Raw genomic sequence first — 10,084 nt, forward strand, 5'->3', positions numbered from 1 at the left:
ACATGTGATGTAAATATATCCTACCATTACAACAGGTATTACTGTACATGTGATGTAAATATATCCTACCATTACAACAGGTATTACTGTACATGTGATGTAGCGAACGCAGTAAATGTATCCTACCATTACAATAATTATTATTGTACATGTTATGTAAATATATCCTACCATTACAACAGGTATTACTGTACATGTGATGTAAATATATCCTACCATTACAACAGGTATTACTGTACATGTGATGTAAATATATCCTACCGTTACAACAGGTATTATTGTACATGTCATGTAAATATATCCTACCATTACAACAGGTATTGTTGTACATGTGATGTAAATATATCCTACCATTACAACAGGTATTACTGTACATGTGATGTAAATATATCCTACCATTACAACAGGTATTACTGTACATGTGATGTAAATATATCCTACCATTACAACAGGTATTGTTGTACATGTGATGTAAATATATCCTACCATTACAACAGGTATTACTGTACATGTGGACGTACACCTTCATGCCTTGAAAACATCATCTGTACGAGAATAGCTGTTGTAACGGTAGGATATATTTACATGACATGTACAGTAATACCTGTTGTAATGGTAGGGTACATTTACTGCGTTCGCTACATCACATGTACAATAATACCTGTTGTAATGGTAGGATATATTTACATGACATATACAGTAATACCTGTTGTAATGGTAGGATATATTTACATCACATGTAAAACAATACCTGTTATAATGGTAGGATATATTTACATCACATGTAAAACAATACCTGTTATAATGGTAGGATATATTTACATGACTTCTACACTATGTCTCTCAGGGTGTTTTCACGATGCTAACAAAACACTGTACTCTCTATCTCTCATAATAAAAATATTCTATTGCAACAGTCATTACCAAATACGTGGTTGTTTAAAATGAAAGTTCACGATAGATGTGATAACCATGACTGTGTGCGTTTTTATGAACAAAATATGAAAGTATTATTACTCTGAGGTTGTGTACAATGGTAAGCTATGTGTTAATGCTAAGTTATAATAGCAACTTCAGTAGTATAATGTTTTCTTTATTTGTCTTTTCCTTCCACAAACATCAATTCTAGACTTACAGAACTGATACGTTCTTTACTTCGAAGACCAAATTCACATTATACTGGTTAAAAGTCTATCTCATATTTTTAGTTTTAATTAGAGTTGGTATCTTATAATAGTCAATCAGAGGAAACCATAATATTTCCCTGAAGGTCATCCCATATCTAGACAACTTATGCAAAATAAAATAAATGTTCCTACTGATTTTGTATTTCTTTTGTTGTGGGCTCAACGAAATGATAGTAGTGAATTAAATAAATTTACAAAAATTACTTCACACTGAAACACTTGTTGTTCAATCAACTGACGATATAAATAAGATCTTTACCATTAAAAGGTACGTTGTATACCAGCTGGTCTGACGAGTCTTGGTATTGAGTGAAAGGTTCGTTTGGCACAGAATATGGCATATGTAGTGTGGTTTTGTTTCATTCAGAAGTTCATATATCATTCTAAAACACCTCTACTTGTTAAATCATATATTCTGCTCTTTTCTTTCTGTTTTTTTTTTAATTTATGTAAATTGTATGCTTTTCTTGTGAGTGACACAATTTTTGTGGAAGTGTACAGGATACTTTGAAACACTCTGTAGTCTGTTATTGGACTGGAAGGGCCCTTTGATGAAAAAAACAAATAAACATGGATTATTTTCAGTCCAGTTATAAGTTCAGCAAGTTCCTGGCCCAACCATAATGGAACCAATACTACTACTACTGTCTTCACCAGTAAAATATCTGTTTAGATCAACATTCTCTGTCTCTCTCTTTGTGAATGTGTAATATTACTTATATTAGTTAATGTGTATGTTTATCTATTTGTTTTAGAAACCCATGTACAACGCATTATGGTAAGGTTATTATTTTTTCTTTCTAAATAATCTACAAGTTATGTCAATTTTTCTAATTTAGATTTCACTAATATAGAAACACCTTACTTGTAAAAGTCTTGTTCAGCTGATGTAATGTACCTTTATACACGTACGTTTCCAACATCGTGTAGTGTTTAACATCTTGGTAGTATTTTGATGCTGACGTAGACTACATGTGAACTGGTTTGCCATTAGTGATATGTGTGTGTTGGATAACCAAGACCCACTGCTAGTTATTGCTTAGAATTCATTCAGGTAAAATTTAGCATTGTAGTTAGTCTAATGGAAAACTGTTTGTTCACTTATGAGTTAGCCCAGAGTTTTATCACGGTACCGGTAGGCCACGAGTTTATCACGGTACCGGTAGGCCACGAGTTTATCACGGTACCGGTAGGCCACGAGTTTATCACGGTACCGGTAGGCCACGAGTTTATCACGGTACCGGTAGGCCACGAGTTTATAACGGTACCGGTAGGCCACGAGTTTATCACGGTACCAGTAGGCCACGAGTTTATCACGGTACCAGTAGGCCACGAGTTTATCACGGTACCAGTAGGCCACGAGTTTATCACGGTACCAGTATGTCACGAGTTTATCACGGTACCAGTATGTCACGAGTTTATCACGGTACCAGTATGTCACGAGTTTATCACGGTACCAGTAGGCCACGAGTTATCACCGTACCAGTTCTTGGAACCTTACTGTGGTGATAAAGTCGTGAAAATCAATTGGTTCGTGCATATCCTGATTAACATACCTATATGTATCTAGAGTTCAGAAGATAACTATGACAGAGTTTACAGAAATGTACAAGGGAAGTTTTACCATTAAGAGACAGGTGTAATACACAAACATTTCAATATCAAATTATGGCCATAAATGAAAAATGTTAAATGCCACTTCATTCTATTGTTTAGTTTATTCAAAGTCTTTACTGACACGCTTATATTGTCCCCAGGTGGCTCAGTGATAAGCTGGAGGGCTTATAATGCTAGAATTTCTAGCACAGTGCAGATATTGCAATATGTAGCTTTGTGCTAAATGAAAATAAATTAAGGATTCATTTTCTTATCGTACACTAAAAATTAATAAATCCTACTTCTGTAAATAGTGTCACCTTATGGAATTATGACATTCTTCTAATTAATCATGAGTAACATGTAATATACTTAGAGAAAGATTTGTATAAATCAACAGTTTTCAGATCACATGTTTACCATACAGGGTCCGCTAATCAGAAGTTCAAATTTACAAAACATCTTACACCATAAAAACAAAATATCTCGAACATAATTTCAACTGAAGAGAGCAGAGCCTGTGCTCTGGCAGGTATCAAACTCCCGTACCATGAGAGTTAAAGGAACATAACTTGTTTAGCTCAAAAATAAAATAAATCAGGATTGACTTAGCAACTTATTATTGGAAAAAAATTAAAATAAATCCTGAAGAAAAATTATGTCGCATTGAATGTAAATCTTTCTCATTTAAGATTTCAGTAACACGTAAAACTCCACAACTTCTTTAATTTCAAACTATTTAATAATGACAGATGTCCTTTAGATAATTAACAATGAATAACTGTAGTTTCATTTCAAACAAAACATATTCACAGTTAATGGCAATACATATAAAACTGCAATTGGAGCTTACAGCCCTGTATAATGTCGTCAACAAAGTTGTCTACAATATTAACAATCATCCAATTAGTGAACAAAAGGCACAGTTTTTAGGTGCCAAGTATGCAGTTGTAATCACACAAAAGGAAGAAAAATTCTAAGAATAGTCAGTTTTCATGTACTAGCTGTGTAAATATATAAATGTCCCTTTACCCTCCCACACACACACACACAACTGGTATATCAGTACTTTAATACATGATTAGCAAGTCACACATTTTAACAACCTACACCCACTAAGTTACAAACAGTAAATCAGTTCGGCCCTATCTACAGCGAAGTCTCCGTTGTTCTGGCTGAGACGTGAAGAGGAAGTTCTGGTGACAATGGTATTAATAGTCCTTGGTAAATAAAAGGTTGTAGCATGTTGATACCATTGTATCTCTAATCATCTGGTGGTCCCACACTTCTTTCAGGCATCCTGTTTCAAACTCCCTGTACATAACGGCCCAACTTCAAACGTCTAACACAACCTGAAATTAATAAAAATCAGATATCAATGTCTAAGTTTAATGTGTTCACTGGTGTGACCTGGATGCAACTGGGAATATAGCATACAGAGATTGAGTATGTTATATTAAAAGTATTTTACAGCCTTACCATACCATGTCACACTATCTGATGACCACACATCTGGACAATACAGCCCTGAATCTTATTTTCCATTACAAAAAACTGTTGTAAGACTATCATTCCCAGAACACATCCACACACACAATAGTTTCTTAGTACTTGTTTCAACGGTCCATTTGCACAGAAATCCACGGAAACGGCACCTGGCAATTTAACCAGTTGTATGAAATAGCATAAATACCACTTCAATCTCCAGCTGCTTCAAGTATGGGACAGTTGAACGGATATGTTGTGGAAGGAGCTTGTGTACATGTAACTTGTGTCCTTTTCCAGAGGAAGATTCTTCTTGATTATGTTTTGTATTCTTGCAAGGGAAATGTGGAAGGTTATACTACCAGATGCTGTTCCGTGCTTACCTTGGCTGGGTTAAAACAAAATGTTGTAGATTTCTTTCGGGATAGTCTTAATGCCCAAAATTGATCCTATTCTTTTTGTTTTCCATTGCCATTAAGCAGAAAGAATATTGGAAATTCTAGCCTTTATGATTTGAGTGTACGAATATTTTGCATCAAAAATGGCTGTTACACACCCTTCCTAAATTCAATATGTTTTTTTGTAGCATCACACTACCTATAAAACATCAAACAATGTCAAAATGTAGTTCTGATTCATACGTTTCCGCTGCCATTTCTTATCGGCTGTGGTCGTTACCTTACTTGTCAACCCTCTGAAGTGTTTTCCAAGTTTAATTTATTTGAGATGAAACTACAAATCAGCATATGTTCAACTAACTATAAGAGTACACACTACATGATCTGGTTTCTGAAAACATCAAATCTGTTTTTAAAAACACACCTAATTAAGATTACAGCTTTTCTAAACTGTAAGATAAATTCTACTTAATCGTACGATCTGTCGTTAACAAAAATGAAAGAATACAAGAGTCAATAAGCACTATGTATTTGAAATTAAAATTTTATTTGGTTCTAAAACAAATCAGGTTATATTTTTTTGTACTGCTAATTTACTAAAATCTTCAAATCTCCCCAATTTTCTCACCTTCATAGCTGATTTTTCCAAGGGTGAAGTTTACACGAACTTTTGAAATTATTTTAAAGTTTAGGTTAATAAAGCCAATGAATTAATTTTATTCCTCCAATTCAGTACAAATATATATATATATTTAAACGAAGAAAGTTTAATTACAATATAAAACTGATGATGCAAGCAACAGAAAAGGTAACAATTATGAGGGAATAAAACATACAAATGGTTTTACTTTTGAATTACTCACCTTTAAGATTATTATTATTTTATGGGAAAAGTAATTCCACATTAACCCTACATAACAAAGCGAATTATGTAGGCCCTTGATTTGCCCAAAAGCCACTTGGAGGAGTCACCTATTTTAAGTCCTCACACTGCTATACAACAATTTATTGTCTGTTAGTCAGTCAGTAGACACTAAAATTATATCACACATGGGATGCTTAATGTTGCAATTTGTACTGTCGTGATTTCAGTAAAATGTGTGCATGCCATGAATCATGAGAAGAATTATGCATTCTGTAGAATACAACAGAGCATGACATATGAACTTGAAAAGCAAGAAATCAAAATACTTGTTACCCTTAATTTGGGTTATATTTACTTTTAAAAACACAATCCTTCTAATATATATCTGTGTGTGTGTGTGTGTGTGTGTGTGTGTGTGTGTGTGTGTGTGTGTGTGTGTGTGTGTGTGTGTGTGTGTGTGTGTGTGTATATATATATATATATATATATATATATATCACAATACCACAATGACATTACTGTTTCATATAACGATTTAAACTGGTCCAACTCTGACCAGTTAGTACAGGAAGTTGCTCGGATCAGTGACTTAAACTGGTCCAACTCTGACCAGTTACTACAGGTAGTTGCTCGGATCAGTGACTTACACTGGTCCAACTCTGACCAGTTACTACAGGTAGTTGCTCGGATCAGTGACTTAAACTGGTCCAATTCTGACCAGTTACTACAGGTAGTTACTCGGATCAGTGACTTAAACTGGTCCAACTCTGACCAGTTACTACAGGTAGTTACTCGGATCAGTGACTTACACTGGTCCAACTCTGACCAGTTACTACAGGTAGTTACTAGGATCAGTGACTTAAACTGGTCCAACTCTGACCAGTTACTACAGGTAGTTGCTCGGATCAGTGACTTACACTGGTCCAACTCTGACCAGTTACTACAGGTAGTTGCTCGGATCAGTGACTTACGCTAGTCCAACTCTGACCAGTTACTACAGGTAGTTACTCGGATCAGTGACTTAAACTGGTCCAACTCTGACCAGTTACTACAGGTATTAACACCTCTCACTTCACTTTTATGCAAGTCAGGCATTTGACGATTGTTATGTTATCTGAATTGTAAATTTAAATTCATGCTGAAAAAAAACGAACATGATATAACATTATTTTCTTATGATGATTTGCTAATTTTAAACAAGTAGGCTTAGCTGTTTGAAATTCAACATAAAACAGACAGACAGATAGAGAGATATTATTTATATAATGCAAAGAACTTAATTTTTATACAATAACAATCTGAGATTTGTTATCATATACACTGCTTGAGCCAAAAAAAATCATTCATATGTTGTTGTTTTTCACTCTCCTAATATTTGATGATTAAACAAGTAACGAAATGTGTCACATCAGCCAAGTTCATGACCCCAAATTGACCTTTATAGTTTCCATACTATAATTTCTAATATGTTTTGTGTATCTTCATGAAAATTTGCAAGCTTTCAGTAAGCATTAGGTCTTTTGTGGACAAAAAAATCTGAATTTTAATAAAGTATTATCACTAAAAATTTTCCATGAATAAAAAGAGTTAGTGTTAACTGCTCCAAATAAAAATTGATTTTCATATTAAGTTTAAATAATACTTTGCTTCACCTGAAAATTCTCAAATTTCATTTGCATAATCTCTAAAACCTCCTAAATATATTTCAAATGCTTTTTTTTTCAGTAAAGCTTTATATTTTATCTGTTATTTTCTCCACCCTAACTCTATATGAGGTTGGTCAATTTGACTGACCTCGTAACCACCAAAAAATTGAAAAAAAATCTAAATTACCCCTTTTTTCTTTCTTTTTTTTGAATGACTTCAAATAGTATTGAACTCTTAAAGGTATAAATATTTTTCTAATTAAATTTTATTGTTTTATTGCCCTTTGAACTGTGTCTAACTAATATTCATGCTACACAAGTAGTAACTCACTTAGAGAATGTGTAGCTTGTGTTACACTATCAAATTATTAATGCACGGGCTACTCATGATTTTCTCGCAAATGTACCTCATAAAAAAATTATTATTGTTTTCTATATTTTACCTAATCTAACCTAAAAAGTTTCTAATTTTTAAACTTTAGTATTTTTTAATAATAAATAAAGAATACACATGAAAAACGAGAAATATAGTACTTATTTAGGTCTTTTTTCTACTAATGGTACTACTATAATAAATATTTTTTTATTTAATTAAATAATGTACCAAAGAACACAGAATAATAAATACATAAAAAGCAGACAATGTCTTATAACTATCACAATTTTTCTGGCTTTCTAACTATGCAACAAGAGTCATTAAAAATTCAGCTAAACTCATCTGTGCGATTTTAGACAATTCTCTGTACAAAAAAACAATGTAATATAATACATCATTTTGGCTTTCTATTGGTTATAAATAATATGGTATTAAATGTCAGAGAGAACTATTAGCAATCTGAGAAACAGAGAATGTGATCGGTGGACGTGGCAAGAGGGATCCGATTTTCTAGTTTATGGGTCTGCAACCAAATAAGATTGAAGGCTATAAAACTTATGCTTCACCTGAGTGAAGACACTATTATAATGATTAATTTATATCAAATTTCATACTTATTGGAGGGGTGGTGAATAAAAATAGAGAAGAGGGGATGCCTGCAGAAAATATATCACATTTCTCATACTAGAGGAAATTGAGGATTGTTTAAAATATTGCCTTCTAAAATTAAGAACTTTTATATCATATTAAAATGTGGATAATTATCTATGTTTTGATGCCAAGTTTATATGTATACCATGATAATAACGAACTTTAATTAAATTTTGAATGTAACTCAGTAAAACCTTGCGACATGCAGAGAAAATGATGCCTGAATATAAAGTTAATGGTTATATATATATACAAAAGTACCCATGGTTTCATCTTGTGTTGCTTAGAGTATGTTAGAACTCCATCTACTTTATAGCCATCACAACATTCCTGTATATTATATGCAACCAGCACCTTCCTGTACATGATATTCAACCAGCACCTTCCTGTATATTATATGGAATGCTCTGTATTTGTGATTATTAATGCATATTTCAATTAAACCAAAAAAAAAATCGAACATTCAGGATTCTGATACACCGTACACACAGAAGAGTTTCATAATAATAAAAAGTTTATATCATTACAAAAATCCAAATAGTGGATCATGTTCTTCAAGTGAAACTGTATTGTACATAGAATATGATACAAAAATATGCAACACAGTAAATTACTTGAAACTTTTGCTACTTCGACTTATTGTCACAAAAAAATTCAGTTTTTAAAGGTTACATTTCCTTCAATTTGACAGACAACTGCACTAATAAAACCTTACATCACAATCCACTCAAAGGCTGTTTTTAACTTAAATATTTGATCAACTTTGTTACATTTTATGTTTTCTTAATTGCAGTCTTCACAGAATAATTAAACATTTTTGTACAATTTCAATGTCAGTTTGTTAAATCTTACTTTTGCTGATTTATAGCCATGAAGAAGACTGTCAAACACAGAAACACCGATTTATCTTCAACTGTAGCAAACATTTAACCTTGAGAAAGGTGCATAAGGGTAAGCAAACATTTAACCTTGAGAAAGGTAATGAAAGGTGCATAAGGGTAAGCAAACATTTAACCTCGAGAAAGGTAATGGAAGGTGCATAAGGGTAAGCAAACATTTAACCTCGAGAAAGGTAATGAAAGGTGCATAAGGGTAAGCAAACATTTAACCTCGAGAAAGGTAATGAAAGGTGCATAAGGGTAATCAAACATTTAACCTCGAGAAAGGTAATGAAAGGTGCATAAGGGTAAGCAAACGTTTAACCTTGAGAAAGGTAATGAAAGGTGCATAAGGGTAAGCAAACATTTAACCTTGAGAAAGGTAATGAAAGGTGCATAAGGGTAATCAATATAAATATACATCAAGTGTTTGTTTGACCGGGACTCATGTTACATATAGTTTCAATGTATGTTACTTGTGGTTCCTAATGGACAGCCTAGATTTTGATGTTTTATTTAAATGTTAATTTGAGAAACAAAGAGAGTAATTTTTGCAGAAAAAAAATACAAAAAAACTTGTAAGCATTACAATGGAATACGGGTATGCTTCACGAATGTACAAGTGATGTACAGGAATATCATGTTTTAAACCTGCATTAGTTATGTAGAAGTTTTTGATTATTTAATTTCCAGGCTGTAATAGTAACAAAATGTGGTCCAGAAAGGCACTAAGATTACCTAGTTTTGGTTGCTTTATTTTTTTCTTCTCTATCACACATAGTGTCTATTCTGCCCAAGATGATATTGAAGTAGCATAGTGGTCCAGAAAGGCACTAAGATTACCTAGTTTTGGTTGCTTTATTTTTTTCTTCTCTATCACACATAGTGTCTATTCTGCCCAAGATGATATTGAAGTAGCATAGTGGTCCAGAAAGGCACTAAGATTACCTAGTTTTGCTTGCTTTATTTTTTTCTTCTCTATCACACATAGTGTCTATTCTG

General features: G+C 33.0%; 1 long non-coding RNA gene across 1 annotated transcript in view; it reads right to left on the bottom strand.

The window, feature by feature from the left end:
- Window positions 1-3,503: 3,503 nt before the first annotated feature.
- LOC111088804 overlaps window positions 3,504-10,084 on the bottom strand; it is a 7,551-nt gene continuing 970 nt past the window's right edge. Inside the window, exon 2 of the long non-coding RNA XR_002613213.1 lies at window positions 3,504-4,135. This is a non-coding gene — a long non-coding RNA (uncharacterized LOC111088804). The remainder of the gene's footprint in view (window positions 4,136-10,084) is intronic.

This window comes from Limulus polyphemus, unplaced genomic scaffold, assembly GCF_000517525.1.
Source record: "Limulus polyphemus unplaced genomic scaffold, Limulus_polyphemus-2.1.2 Scaffold4470, whole genome shotgun sequence".
In the NCBI taxonomy this organism is placed as follows: domain Eukaryota; kingdom Metazoa; phylum Arthropoda; class Merostomata; order Xiphosura; family Limulidae; genus Limulus; species Limulus polyphemus.